Source organism: Scomber japonicus, chromosome 21, assembly GCF_027409825.1.
Source record: "Scomber japonicus isolate fScoJap1 chromosome 21, fScoJap1.pri, whole genome shotgun sequence".
NCBI lineage: Eukaryota > Metazoa > Chordata > Actinopteri > Scombriformes > Scombridae > Scomber > Scomber japonicus.
In genome coordinates this window covers 6,422,924-6,439,479 of record NC_070598.1, presented here as the reverse complement: position 1 = coordinate 6,439,479, position 16,556 = coordinate 6,422,924, and positions in this window count along the sequence as shown.

The following is a 16,556-nucleotide window of genomic DNA, read 5'->3' as shown; positions in this document are numbered from 1 at the left end:
CAAGAAATACGTGATGAAATTCTGGGAAAATAGCAGGTATGAGGAAAAACTCCTGGCTCTGGGTCTTTAAATATGAAAGGTGTTGGGGGGCAAGTAAAACACATGTCAGTGTGTGACAGCTGTCTTGATATTACATGATGATAATAATAGTGACCCTGCCAAAGTCTGAATGACAAAAAAAGCCCAATAAAGCTATTACTATTGTTACTTGTTAGCCTTTTGTACCATTTATCACAGCTGTATAAGTTCCTAAAAGAAATCAGGAGCACGTGAAGGTATTTAAACTCTAAAAAAAAAAAAACACCATTGAACTCTACGGCCAATTTTCTCCTTTCAAAAGAGAAATTCTCATTTCTACATGACACCCAGTATATGCCGAGAACCTTGTGCCTGACAGCCATTCATTACCTCTATTAGGCCTTCCTCCCATTTCCAGCAGACCTTCTTTTAGCCTGTATATACAGTACGCTACTCTACGCCATGACAGGATGACAATGAGCGGCAGTCTCACAATGTTAAGCACTAGATGCACTGAGACGGTCACATTATTTTCCTATATGGGGGATGTGTTCTAGCTAATAAAAAAGCTGCTCTGTTGTAGAAATGGTTCCGGGGATGCTAATAAAATGTGTGTAATGTGCCAACGCAAATGGTGAAATGCAACAATGAAGAAAAAAGCAGCTTCTTCTTGAGTCTTGATACTGTGGATCACACATTAATATGATTATACAGCCAGCGCCAAGTGCTAAGTAACGCTAACCACTACATGAACATTAATTACGTTATTCTTTCAAAGGTCTTCTGACTTGGTCTATGTCTGCTAATTGACAAAGAAATATACAAATATAAACATATGTAAAAGCTGAAAACATAGAATCAAACCTCTCCTTTAACTACAGTTATTTTCAATGTTTGAAATGAAATCCATCTGTTAAGCCTCGCTTCTTTAAGATCACCCTTCCAAGACAAAATGTCCTTAATTGGTCATTTGGGAGCCTATCATGGGACTTGTTTACTGTTCAGCTCTGTGAAACAATAAAACTGACATGTACTTTCTGTTTCCTAAATCGGGACCACAAAACAACAGAGGGATGTCAAACCATCATGTACTTGTTAGTAAGTAATTTGTTTGATTTTATTATGTGCTCATGTGGAAATCATTACTATTAAGCACAATGTAATAAATTTATCAGTGAAAACATTACTGTACATCCCATTGTTTTCCTTAACAAACAAAAAACAACTGTAGTTATTATTGAAGACTAGTGGATTTATCTATATGTGACAAATACTACACTTCAATTTTCAGCCAGGGACAACATGTGGAGTTTATTCCTTTTTGTCTGTTGGCTTCATGGCTATAAGAAGACCCTGTTATTTTCATTTAACGGCCCATTTTACAAATACAAACATTTGGGAAGAAAAATAGTTTAACCAAGGTTTTCTCTTCGTGTGTACTGACCTTGAATGGTCATACAGTACAAGTTATTTCACTGACAGCATGTTTGAAAATCCCAACCTAAAGAGAGGTCACAGAAACAGTAAAATATATTTTAATTATGCTACATTTTGAATAATCTCTTCAAAAAAACCCAAAAATAAAATCCCAAGGTGGAGGGCACTGAAAGATCATGTTTTGTTGCTAACATACGATAAGCTAGCAAACGGAGGCCAGTAGTTCAATGCAAGGTGGGAAAAAAAAACATGTTTACTTCAATGACATAAAAACTTTTAAATTATCAATACAGGTCTCAAGTGGTTAGCTAAAAAATAAAAAACTACTACAACACATAATCAAACCACCTTTAAAGCTACTTCCTTAGCAATTTAAAACACAACAAGAAAGCACAACACTGCTAACACCAGCAGCTATTTCACAAGATGCAAGAAATCTGTATATCAGTATATTTCACATACACAACACAAAGAACTCAAATGATTATACTCAACTATTATATCTTAGCTTTTCTCCTGAGTCCCTTTTCACATTTAAAACCTATTTGTACTCCTCTATACATTCTTTCTTGGATAATACATAAGAAAAAATTGCATCTAATTATCTTCTGACAATGACTAGTCTCTTATAGGATGCATATAGCGTCCACCACCACCACACCCACCTGTTTGTGAGATTGCTGCTGTCCCCCCCAAGCCACTTGTCACCAACCGCCGTCAAGAGAGCTCATCGTTGGGTGTAAAGAAACACAATCTGCTTAACTAAATACCCTGGTACTGGAAAGCAATTCAGCCACCACAATGGCAGACGCAAATGCGTGTGATTCTCACAATGCGTAATCCCCTCCGTTGACGACCTCCCCTTTTCTTCGTCTTCTCTCCCCTTTTTCTGTCCTTCTCAAACTTCCCGGGAAAGAACAAACACAGGCTCTATTGTCTGGGATTCGCATCTGAACACTGCAGAACACTTAGGGCCTTCATCGCCATGCAAATAGTCACAGCCCAGACTTACAAATGGATTTCTATCTGTTCTACCCTCTCTAATTTTTTCTCTTCATTTCTGTGAACAATCCGGGGCTTATTAGAGTGGAGCTGGAGCATAGAGGGGATGGTAATTCATCCACTGTGAGACCACTATTCCTGCTAGTGATAGGAAGACAACAATCTGTTTTTTGACATTCAAATGGAGGGCGCATGCTGTTCCTGCATGTTCTGGTCACATTTAAAACTTGACCTGTAATGACACCGATTCGGAAAAAATCACTCGAAATTTTGTTTCTCCTCTACATTCTCCCACTTGTTTACTTATGAACTGGTAATTCTGGTCACTCTTAATCACTACCAGTTAAAAGTTTGTGGATTTTTTGAGTTGTGTTTGATTTGACGACCAAAATAACCTTTTGGATGAAATATCCAACGAGCATTCATTACACACGTGTCTCGTAAACATCATTTCGACATGCTAACCTCCGAGGGCTAATTACATACCTAAACAATGCTAATATATTCAATCATTAGAGGTTCTAAGAGGGGCAAGGCTAGCATTGTTGGGTGTAAATGTCTCCAAAATGCCCGCGCCAGCCTTCCCTCAGAGCCGGTGACAGGGTGGAATTTGTTATTTCGGAAGTTGAGATTAGTTCTCCCCGTGAACTCTATGGCTCCCATTCTGATTCCATATCAAACAGAGAAATGTCAGGACCTGCTCTGTGACATTTAAAACCCCCATTGTAGACCTTGTCTAATTGAGCCTCCCTCATTATAATGATGGAGTGTGGACCGACCACTGCAAAAGAACATCAGAGATGAAAGCTATGGTTTAGTGCCAGCAAGAATTATTTACATTCCCGCTCTCTTTTTCTCTCCGAACGCAGCGGTGAATCCGACTATCTCTCAGTCTCTGGTGACATTTCAGTGCTGTCAAATAATAGGCACAGAGTAATGGTCAGCATATTTGCAACAAGATAAAGGTGAGTCTGGTCAAATCAGCATTCACCGGGATGTCATGTTGTATAAATAATGTAAGCTGTAATGGTGATTTACTGCTCGCTTAAATCCTGTATTATTCACTATCAGTGAAGACATCATTCTCTTCTCAGGAGGCACAAAGGGAAGATAATTTGGCTGTGACATTAAACAGATGATTTCATACACGTTGACATTGTTGTTCTTTTTACAATTTCCACCCCTCTGTATCTATCTGATGTTGTTTGAATATCTCTTTGAAAAACAAGTTATTTTCAAAGCAAACACCACACCAACACCAATATAAAGTTCACAAGTTCAGATCAACAAAAGATAAAGTACTGAAGTGTTCAGGCTTTGTCATGTTAGTGGCAGATGTGCCCTTCACGGCTTACATTCATATTGGTGCATCGTCTCGCTGTAATTGGAAGTAGAATAAAGCGTCATTGGCATTCTGCTCAGTCCACTGTGGTGAATTTGATGAGGATGTCACATTAAAAATGCATGTTCCTCATACGTTCTTTGGCCTTTGTCTTTAGCCATGGGAAACAGCGGACACTTATGACAAATAAGGACGGCGCTGACGCTGCCTGAGGTGGATCTCTGTATTCGACAGGAGACATCAGTGTCCTCTCCCAGTGTTGCCTCCTCCGCACGAGACTGTTCATTTGTCAACCGCCAGGGCTGATGGAGAGGAGATGAAATTGGGTCACAATAGAAAAGTTGCATATATTTATAGTCAGTGTTGAGGAGTTACATGTAATGGTGTTATGTAATTTAATGTAACTGTAATATGTTAGAGTTACTGAGAAAAAAAAAAGTGTCATTAAATTACAGTTACTTAAATGTTGATGATTATAAAGGAGGTTACATCTGGAGTCAGACCTTTAAGGTTTTACTCAGGAGGGTTTTTTCCTCATTGTTTAATATTTAACATGTTACTGAATACATATATTGCTGTTATTAATTCTTTGAAATCAACAATTGTCTTGTAAATAAATCATGATGTGGGCTTATTTTGAGCACACATGGACTTAAATGGTGTGTTGAGTTTTGACATTTTTCATAAAGTATCTTTTATATTCTAAAATCTGCATGAACATTTTCAATGAGAGATCCATTTTCCTTTATAAGAAATGATCTCCCTTATAAATCATGTCAGTCAGTATCCATGGAAAAGTTACACTTACCCTAACATTGGTTAGAAAATTAGAAAAGTAATAAAAAAGTAATCAAATGAAATAAATTACATTACTTTGATTAAGTAACTGAAATAATTACATAATTTATTACATTTTAAATAAGGTAACTAATAATCTGTAACCTATTACATTTCCACATTAACCTTCCCAAACCTATAATCTTCACTTCTTGGTTGTACATAAGGAATTACATACATTCTGCTCACGTTCTCTACAAACCTACAAATGTTCAACTGGAGGAAGCATCATATATCTCTGTTTATATTCACATATTTCAGGTCATTTGTTTTGTTTGTAGTAATCTTTGAAGAAACAGCGCAGACAGCCAACTGGTGGCCGACCGCCAACTTTACACCAGCTGCTGGCTGATCACTTGCAAGACACTTCAGGTTCTAACAGATCTTCCACGAATCTGCCACAAATGAGCACTAACTCAGCACTCCTGGGCAGCAAGGGAAATCTCCTGGAACCAGACAGCTCAGTTTTGTTTACATAAACATTTAAAGTGGTTCTGCTGCCCATAAAATACATAAGTAGAAAGTAAACTAAATACACTTTAATCGACTTATGCCTTCAAGTGCAGTTTTGAAGCACTTATAATTCACAAGAGTCTTTTTCCATTTTGTACCACTATATGTGTCTACTACATTACGATGACTCTCAAGGTGTATTTTTTGTATGAAATATCCAATTACAGTACTTAAAGTTTTGTTTTGAGCAGCGCAATCGTCAGTTTAAATGAATTCATTTTTGGATTCTGGCTCAAATTTAAAAAGATTTCAGTTGCTATGTTATGGTGTTGCGTTCCCATTTACAACAACAAGGCTGGATATGCACGTCTGACTGGCTTCCTCTCCATAGCCACAGTGACTGAGGCTCATGGGTATTGTAGTAATTAGAGCCATCCGTGATGACAAGCTAACAGACAAAACATAATTTCCCAGAAATGAAGCCAAAATAATCCAAGCTGGTGAACATAACATATAAGCATTAAGGGAATTAAAAGTGAGGGAAACTATTTCTGCAACTATTTCTCAACTCTATAAAAATGGAGATGAATACTGTGTTGCAGCTATTGATCCTGTACATACCATGCAGTTAACACTCACTGGTAAATCTAATCATAGGTTAACGTGGCTACAAAAACACTACAAAAATAGTATAGGATATATGTGCATTATTACACCCAAAGGTAATTAAGGCTGTGTAGGAAGAGACTGCAGGGTGCAATGATGACCCTCCAATCTTGTCAGACCATGCTGAAATGATCCCGAGAGCATAAAAGGATTGGTTGTTTTGCAGGAGTTCTCTTGATGAACAGCTTACATCAAGAAAATATCTGATTGGCCAAAGCCAGGAAAAGCCTTCCAGCCACACGGCTACAAGACCAGCCTCGTAGGAGGACTGAGGCTAAAGGTGAGTCAATCAGGAACATCCTCGTGTCCAACTTGCAGCAGTAAAGAGCAGCCTCTCGGGTTGCAGGCATGTTAGATCGAATGTAGGCCGCGATTTCAAATGTTCAAAGATGCTGTTTTGTTGCATAACAGGGATACTTGTGTGTTATCCTCATAAATGTAACGCTATTGACCTCTCTGTGCTGCCTTAAATATAAAGCACTTGTGTTTAAATGAGTCTTCTCAGCATTAAGTAGTTAAGTTGACTAAATATAACACTCAGCTATGCTCGCCACCGTGGTAAGATATCACTGTTTTTCTGTTCAATGTCTGCAAAGTTTCATCTTCTGAGAGTGAGAACTGACAGCATTTCTCAAAGGATTCACTCCAAGACCAAGCAGACTCCTCTCTGTTCTCAGGGGAAATATAGTTTTGAGTTGAACGTGTGGTATCCATCATGCTGATGAAATGCATAATTAATTCTCATCATTCCTGTAATCCTTCTCCAGACTTGACTGCAAAAATGAAAATTACAAGCTGGGCCCATGTCAGCCGGCTGCCTGATATCTATTGTAGTTTTCTCACTCAGTGGCAAAGAAATGCAGATGATAAATTGGCAAGGTTACAAAGTATTTACACAAATAAGTTGAAAACAATCGATCCAGTGCACCACACTGTCATACCCTTAGGGATGTGGTTCCCCTGGAAGAATGCACAATCCCCCTGGCCTGGGTTCATTTGAGACGCAGATTGTGTCTGATTGATCAATGAGAACCACTGCTGAGCCATCAATCTAACAGGAGTGGAATAGGAAAAAGGGAACATTAACATGTATAAGCTGCCGTGTCCCGACAATGTCCTCTACCTTTAGTTGGTGGGAAAGCAGCCACCTCTAGGGACATGAACAAAAGTGTTAAGTCTAAGACCTGCGACAGGAACGTGTTATATAAGGACAACAGGGACGATGTCAACATCTCAGCTCCTTCGCGATCTCATCTCTGTCACAGCAGAGGCTCCTTATCTCTCTATCTAACTGAGAGAATATATCTATGATGAAGCTGGTGCTGCTGCTCCATGCACAATGTTTTTTCTCTCTTTTTTTGTGCACAGGTTAGAGAGTTAATAATCTCTGAATTGTATAAAACTTGAATATCACCTTCAAATGCCCTCCAGGTAATCATCACTGCAAGCTGCTGATGATAGCATAAAATTGCTGGCACCTTTTTTGACACGTCCGCTCTGCAGTATTTAAGACAAACAGGTGATTAATGAGTGATTTGTGCTGGTATTACTGGTAGACAGATGTTCCATATTGCAGCAATCATTGGGTGGAGCAGTTAAGAGCTATTTGTGAAGGTCCTTAAAGAGTGCATTGCTTGTGCTCCTTTTCAAGGCTAACATCTTGTGGTTGAAGGTTTACAGATGAACAGAATCCACTCAGCGTGCCTACAGTAACTACAAAAGCACACACTTACCACTACTACTACTACTACTGCTTAATATCCACATGTACCAAGGTTATACTGTAAATCAGAGGTTTTCAAAGTGGTAGTCAGGTCTCCCCAAGTGGGCTCCAAACAGTTTCAGGAGAGGCTCATTGAATGCAAGCGTAAAAATGTTACATTATTTATTACATTAGTTATCAAAAGGAGATCACATAGAATAGAATAGCCTCAACCTATGTGATTTGGTTAAAGGGAGAGTTCAGAGATATAGTAGTTTTAGGGGATTTTACTGTTTTTCTAAGCATTGTCTGAAGGGAGGCCCATAGTCTCAGACTTTGAAAACCCTCTGCTGTATAACATTCTGCTCACTTTGTTTAAGGGGATATAGGATAAAACCTCTTTTGGATGTACTTTTTGAGTCACTGTCTAGGCCCTTTAGCCTGGGGATGTTCCTCCTTGGTAGGTACTCTGGGATTCAAATTACAACACCAAGCAACCAATGTACAGAGTCAAAGGAAGAAGTGGACCCCCCCCCCCCAAAAAAAAACAATTTTTAGTGCCCAATTTCACAGAATTGCAAATCACCAGTACCGATATTGGCCCGGTAATACCAAAAAATCACTGTCCTTGGGAACACCAATGGAGAGGGGCAGAAAAATACATAAATCTTCAATTTCTCTCTTTTGGTAATTACAATTTTAACCTATTTAGTACACAAGTCAAAGCAAATACTAAGATCATATATTGTGATTACTGCAAACATGTCAGTTGCACCTAAATGATAATAGAATAAAAATGATAATGCTGCTGCTGCACTGTAATTTCCCAGCTTGGGATCAATAAAAGTATATCTATCTATCTATCTATCTATCTATCTATCTATCTATCTATAAATAAACATTTTATATAACTTATATAACAAAAAAAAAAAAATTATATATTTGAAGGGATGAATGCTAGAAAAAACCACTAACTCCAGCCACAAGCAGCTCCTCTGAAGGTATTGTGCATTACAGTGTTTGCCAAAGGGCATCTTGACACATGTTGACAAGTGGTGAGAACAGCATGTCTTGTTAACTTTTACCACCCTGATTTTTGCACATAATCATACATGCTGACTAGGTGACATTCCACTTGCTCCTCTAACTATTTGGCCACTTACTTTTACAACATGAAAAGACACCGCATTTCATTAAACACACACTCTGCAAATCCAATATTAGCACACACGCTGTGCCGTTAGTTTGCAGATGTGTTGTTTACACCGAGAAGTCTATCGCTCTTGCGGGTCTATGATAAATAATAGATGAGTTTACAAATTACTACAGTTTCTGACATTATTTCTTAAGCCGCAAAATAACTGTGGGGTGTATAAATGTCAGTTTGGGGGGGATATACGGTATAAGCTTAAATATTGACATTCAGATTGCAGCAGAATAAGTCTTCATAGTAGCCAGTCACAGTAATACTCTGCTCGTGGCATTATTCATTCATTCCTACAGTCATGCATTGGCACAGTAGCTAATCTCTGCCCCCAAGGCACTTCAGCAGTAATGCACCTGTTAAAAAATCCACATCCATGTCATTCTGAATTGTAAAAAGATTAGCTAATATTTTATAATAGTTTTGGGGGATTTACTGGACACGTGTGTGTTTCTCTCTCTGGCTGGAAGGCTGTACTGTCACTCATCGGTCCAATCTTTTTCCAAGTAAGGAAGTAGGCAAAGACCCAAACTGTTACTCATATGATTGTTTGTGAGTTATGCTCTGAAAATACCTAAAGTAGTCTAAATGATTTTCCATACATTTATGTGTTTATTCACATCTTAATTAACCCTTTCATGCATGAATTATGATAACCTCAGTCAAGATAGTTCTCCTATTTTGTTTTCATTTGTCTTTAGGCATGAAAAAAAATATTTGAACTTCATTTCTTCTTTCACCAAATGATATACTATGACATTATAATAACATAAATCAACTGATCTACAACCAAAAACATTACTGCAGGTTTAGTGGTGATGTATGGGATGATGCACTAGTGTTCACTGTGGTGGCTGAAGTGTAACTATGCCATCAAAATCCTTCCATACATAAGAAAACAGCTTTTGAATAGCTGTCCACTGCAGTGATCACTATGCGTGAAAGGGTTAAAAGAAAAAGGCTAATAAAGTGTTGGCCTTGTGTCACAGGTCTGTATATTACTGTCTCATTTAGTGTTTTTTATATCTATTTTAGGCAGGAACCTATTTTTGGTATGCTTCTTTTCAGCTCAGACAACAGGATTGTTTCAGAGTGTTTCTCCCTGGCTTTGCAGATATAAAACAGGAGCATCTGGCTGTAGTGGCTGACACTTAACCGTTCCGCAGCCGCACTTAAGTTGTCAAGAACAGATGTTGGAGGTAAAACCAACTGAGAAATGTTGCTATTTACTATTTTGCAGCTACTCATAATAAAACTTAAAGCAGGAGATCAAAAAGAAAAATACAACTATAAATCCTTGCAGCATTACATTTGCCCCTTGTTTGTTTTTTGTGTTATACTAATGTAAGTTGTATTGTAGGAGATGTGGTTGTGACCTTACAAGAACTGCAAAATGTTCTATCAGTAAAATACTTATATCTGTTTCCCTGTTTGAAGCCCCTCCAATCAATTTCCATCACAAACCTGCTTTCCCTCAGGCATTTGTTGCTTAGTTGTTTTTACATTTTTAGGGCTGTTATACTTTAGAAGCGTTGAAATAAATCACAACAAATGGAATGAATCAATTGAATCATGGGAGAAATGTCAGATTTTATGATGCACTGCGTCTCTGCTTAGAGAGCGGAAATTGAAACGAAACACTGCTGTTAAATCTTTACACGTCTAATACTTACACACAAACTGTTTGTTGCCACCAGATAAATGTGGTCAATTGTTCACAAAATTTCATTTGCTTGTTTAACCCTCCTGTCGTCTTCCTGGGTCAAATTGATCCCGTCTGTTTTGACTGTTCCTTCTTTGCTCCCTTCCTCCCTTCCTTCCTTCAGTCTGTCCTTCCTCCCTTCCTTCTTTCCTTTCCTTCCTCCCTTCCTTCCTTCAGTCTGTCCTTCCTCCCTTCCTTCTTTCCTCCCTTCCTTCCTTCAGTCTGTCCTTCCTTCCTTCCTTCTTTCAGTCTGTCCTTCCTCCCTTCCTTATTTCCTCCCTTCCTTCCTTCAGTCTGTCCTTCCTCCCTTCCTTCTCTCCTTTCCTTCCTCCCTTCCTTCTGTCCTTATTTCCTTTCCTTTCCTCCTTCCTTCTTTCCTCCCTCCTTTCCTTCCTTTCTTCCTTCCTTCTTTCGTTCCTCCCTCCTTTCCTTCCTTCCTTTCTTCCTTCCTTCCTTCCCTCCCTCCTTTCTTCTTTCCTTCCTCCCTCCTTTCCTTCCTTCCTTCCTTCCTTCCTTCCTTCCTTCCCTCCCTCCTTTCTTCTTTCCTTCCTCCCTCTTTTCCTTCCTTCCTTCCTTCCTTCCCTCCCTCCTTTCTTCTTTCCTTCCTCCCTCCTTTCCTTCCTTCTTGCTCCCTTGACTCGAGGACAACAGGAAGGTTAAATTAATCAAAAGTAGTAGAAACATATCAATAATGACATTATATTGCAGCTTAAGAAGTGAATACTAGTCGTTTCTATTACAATATACATATATATACACACACACACATATACAGTTCTGTCTACAAGTATAAGAAATAACTCTTGATGCTTCCCGCCACACAACAGGTGGTTGATGAAATGAATACTTCTTTTCAAAACTCCTTCTTTTTTTTTCTTTTTTTTTTTGCAAGTCAACTATGTGCCCTTGGCATACCTGTACAGGAATAACTCCCTTTTTCTTTACAAGAACACATATTTTCTTTTCTCTTAACCTCAAGTTAACAAGAATAAGAAACCTATAACCATGGTGACACCGCAGGTAGCTGTATAAATACTGTAGGAGGCTTAGTCTTACAAAAGGATGCCTTGGAATGACAAGGTAGCAAGTGGGGTGTTGGTTGGGTAGGTTAGCTCTTGTTAACTTCTTTCACTTCAACAAACAGTAACAGCGGCTGATAAAGGTGAAATAGAGTCCAAGTAACAACATTGCAATTTCACCACAGCAGGAACACAAGGCTGTAGCACTGAGTCATTGCACATTGTGTTGTTAAGAGTAGCCATTCACCGTCTCACAAAAGTCACAGAAGAACTTGCTTTTGTTGATGGAGTACTTAGAGTCAGGAGTGGAGTAGTCATTGATATACTGTTTTCTTACAGATCACTTGAATCAACATGTTTTATGGCTAATTTTACTCCATGGATAGTAATAACTGACATCAGTATCCAGGATTTAAAGATCAAGAGAAAAGTAATGTGTGAAATTAGATTATGCAAAGTTTTAAATGCTTGTTTTAATTCATATATATATATATATATATATATATATATATATATATAATGTATGCACATATGGTAAATCGATCTTTATTTCAGGAAATCTTAAAACATAAGACTTGACATGACTGTATTCATTCCAAGAGATACGATGGGCAGATTAAGCGTCCTGGTTCAGGCCTATCAGCACAATTATTCCCCCCAAAGCTCATTTGGGTATAATAGCTCAAACAAATGTTCAGTACTAACTCAGTCTCCTGTGAATTACAGTTAATTGCAGAAAGAAAAGAAAGCAGCTCCAGGGTTTGTCTCTGCACGGCCTTCAGATCTCTGTACTTTTTCTTTCTTTTTGTCAGGTTCCACATGTAGAAACTACCGTATGGATTGCCATGACATTTTATACAAACATTCATAGTTCCCAGAGGATGAACTCCACTGATTTTAATAATCGCCTGACTTTTTCTTGCCTCGCCATGAGGTTGACATTTCTATTTTTCTTCGTCTTTCCTGCTAATTTGCTACTATTAGCATGCTGATATAACTACATGACTAAGATGGTGAACATAGGAAATATTATACCTGTTGAACGGGCATGTTAGCATTAAGCTGAAAGCACCTCTATGCCTCAGGTGTAAAACTACAGTAGTTTATTTGACTTTAAGGATCATATTTTCATGGAAATACATTTTAAAAGCAGTATTTTCACTACAGAAGAAGTAAAAGGGTAAAAGACAAAAAAAGGGATACGTTGCCTCAAGGGATAAGATGGAGCGACATGTTCATCAGTTTGCCTCCCAGCAAGAAGGTCCTTGGTTCAAACCTGAGTTGTCTGTGATAGACTGGTAACCTGTCAGTGGTGTATCCATCTTTTATCTGGGATAAATGTCAGTCCTCTGCAACCCTGAAAAAAATCAGGTCACACTCATTTATGTATTTGTAATGGATTCACCTTTTAAAAATAGATTATGTAATATACAGTAAGTAGATTGTATTAGATATCTACTCACATATATACAGTCAAGAGGGATTGTTGCATTGAACTCCACACTGACACACCATTGCTGCATCGAATCCTATTGTATCTCCGTGAGAAGTGGTCTACAACTTTGTTTGGAGTGAATTTTTCCTCGGCCATGACAACGCTGCCAGGCCTAACGCTGAATGTGAATGTCAGCCTGGACAATTGATAGGATAAACCCAATTGAAACTTTCAATCTCCCTCCTGCTGATAAGAACAGAGGGAGTCTGCGAGGGGGAAGAGGGAGGGAGACTTTCTTTTCTTGATGGCCTAGTGTCAGTAACAGCAGAATCTCCACTAGACTGGCGAGGAAAACAACATTTGTGAGCACATCTCCTGCAGTTCTGTTCAATACATTTTCCAAAGCGAAGGGGGTTTCAGTTCTTGGAGGGAAGGTGTAGAGAGGTAACCTTTGTGATTTATTGTGTTTTTGCAAAGACTGCTTTATGTTATATATGCTGTGGAAAGGCTGCTAACAAAATGGATAGCTTGTTAGAGTAAGGGAACTCTCCACTCATCAGTGTAATGGAGCTTTGTCAAGTCAGACATAATAACTCAATTGACCATGATCTCAATTGATCATCCAGAAAGCACACATTATCATTTTTTTCCCGTTTACCCATATTGGGGACGAAAAGTCAGGACAAGCCTCACCAATTTTTCATCCTTCCATTATTTTAATCAATCTGTTACGGGAACCCAAACATTATGAAAGTGCAATACAATCCAACATTTGAAAACCCATATTAAGCTTTGATGTCTGCCATGTGGGTGTTGACGGACAGCTGTTATTGGAAATCCGCTTGCCTGCTGCTCGCCCAGGCTCCGGGACTCGCACTGAGTCAATACTTCACAACATTTAATGTTACCTGATTACGATGCACATTTTAAATAGCTAACATTAGTCTAAGTGTGCAATGCTTGGTTCACCCTTATTTGGAAGGTCCTGGCTCCAAATTGGGAAAGATGGTGCGTGCTATAAGAGGCAATTCTGGACTTCAAATTAAGTCCATCCTTGTATGGGTGGATTTCTATGGGTGTATTTGACTCCCATTTATTCTAAAGGTGTTGGAAGGGGGTTGATGTGAGGCCTCTGCACTGGCTGGTCAACGTCTTCCAAACCAAAACCAAAAAAACATATTTCTGCATCTTTGCACATGGGGGTAATGTCATCCTGAAAAAAAAGCAAAGAGCCTCCTCCAGACTACACAATAGCAGAAGCAAACGATTGTTTAAAATATCATTGTGCAAGGTTTAGAAGTTAATTCATACAGTATATTTATGTTAATTTACTAAAAACACATTTCAAATGTTCAAACATTTACATATTTATGTTTATGTGTTATAATTTACATATCTACATGTTAAAATATTCACTTCTATTAACAATTACAATAATCTCCTGAAGCTATCTCATTAGTTTTCTCCCATTTACTGCAGTCTATGTCCTTCCGATTGGCGAGTTCAGCCATGTGTGACTCTGTAAAGAAATATTGTTGAAGTTGCCAACATATGGAGAAATCAGTAAAAGGGCTGTTTAAGAAAGTTATCCATCTCTAATCTGCTGTTTTTCTCATAAAGAGTGATCCAATTAACAACTACATGAACCGTCACATTACAATTGCATACTGGAACATTAAGAGGTCCCTCAAAGGATAATTACTGGGTAGGTACTAGGTTTTTTACAACCTGGACCTTATTTCTAGCATAAAATACGATCATTTACTCACCCAGACAACTTTGGTGTCATTTGGAGTCATTCGGACGAAATTAGCTCCAGTGTTGTGCTGCGTATATCCGTATAATGCGAATACACGGGGCACCGAAGCGCAGCCTCCATATAACACATTATCTGCCACCAAACTAGTTCATTTCACCAATATTTTGTTATGATACGTTAGTGCTATTCCCCTCCCAGCCCGTGGGGGCATGTGAGGCCAGGAGATACGCGTCTGGATGTGTCAATAAACGTATGTATCACAACACTGGAGGATTTCTGCTCAATGATAAACCGGGCTGTGGTAGAGACGTTCGGAAATGACATCATCCAGATCAGAGGTTAGTAGGTCAACCTACAGACCCCGGATGTTGATAACATGCCACCACAGTGACACAATGACACCAAAGTTGTCTGGGTGAGTAAATGATCGTATTTTATGCTAGAAATAAGGTCCAGGTTGTAAAAAACGGTAATTATCCTTTAAGAGGTCCCTTAACTGGAACAAACTAATCAAGCCAAAATATGAAAAGCAAGCATATGTGTACAAAGTTATGCTCTTTGCTTGACACTCCATTTTTTATAAAGCTTAAATTACACCTAAAACTCACCCACAGTAGTTACTTCTCACCACAATGAAATCCTGACTTTTAACTGACAGAACTACACACCACCAGATACATCATTATTTTGGCTTCTGTGCGAGTCCCAGGAAACACTGTATTTTCCAGAGACGTTCAGTTGGTCAGTCAAGATCCTATGTGATGAGCCAATCCTCTAACAACACACCATACACGGAAAGATCGTAGCGGGTTGGAAGTACATAACCACCCTGCCTCTGTCACTGTGTCCATCAGTGTATTGATCCAAGGACCTTATCAAGCGGTGTATCTGAAGCTAACAGGGTGGTGGGGATTGACTTTGCAAATCTCTACCCCTTCTAACTTTCCTTTTGATCTGAGCATGCCCTCTTTGGTGTGTGTTTCATAATCAGCTGAGCTTGAACTCGACTACATTTCAGTCCCTCTCTCTCTATACGAGTTAAGACTGGAGCAGAGTCAGTCCCCTTTGTGGTGTGTGCCAAATGACACCTTAAATTTATACTTACCTAATTCTGTCAGTGGTATGATGTATGTGATTGGAGAAAGAGTGCATCCTTTAGTCAAGTTTCAAACCATTTAAAAAATTAAAGTCAACTCATCAGCATATTCATAATGTCACACACAGCTTGTTGGCTTTTACATTTGTGTAATGTTTTATTGATGCACCTTGTGTAACTATTGCATCATAGATTACAAAGAATAAAAGTGTGGGAACATCAGTATCATCAGAATAAATTGAATAATTGCAATAGTTGCACTGTCTTTGGTTATTTCATGACGACAAGAGACAGTAGCATACATCATGTCTCACTTCCTCACAGCAATCCAAAGATGACACAGAGTGATAACAAATACAGGCAGTTCCCATTGAATACAGGGATAACATCCTTCAAGCGGAAGACTAATCGGAGGAAGAAAGCTATGTAGATGGAGGAACTGCATGTCCGGTGTTTGCAATCAAAGTGCAACATAATTCAAGCTACAAACCACTTTGGTATGGTAAACAAGATCAAATAACTAGTTTTTACATATGCTGGTAGAGCAAACAAAACTGTAAACACATTGTGGAAATTTAAATAATATAACACACAGCTAAGGTGTAATACTGATTAGTGCCAACCCAGTCTATAGCTACGCTGGTCCACAGATTCCTTTTTTTAAATTATATTTTTCTATTGGACTACATCCATGTTATGTGACCATCAATTTTCTTTATGCAAATAATAAATAGATGAATAAAAATGGCTGACATTCCTTTTATTCTCAATAGGAAACGCACAATTTGAAGATAGTTTTGGCATTAAAATAATTTTGATGATATTCATAGTGAGAAATATGCATTGCATTTCATATAATCTTGAGTCAGTGAATGTTTATGATG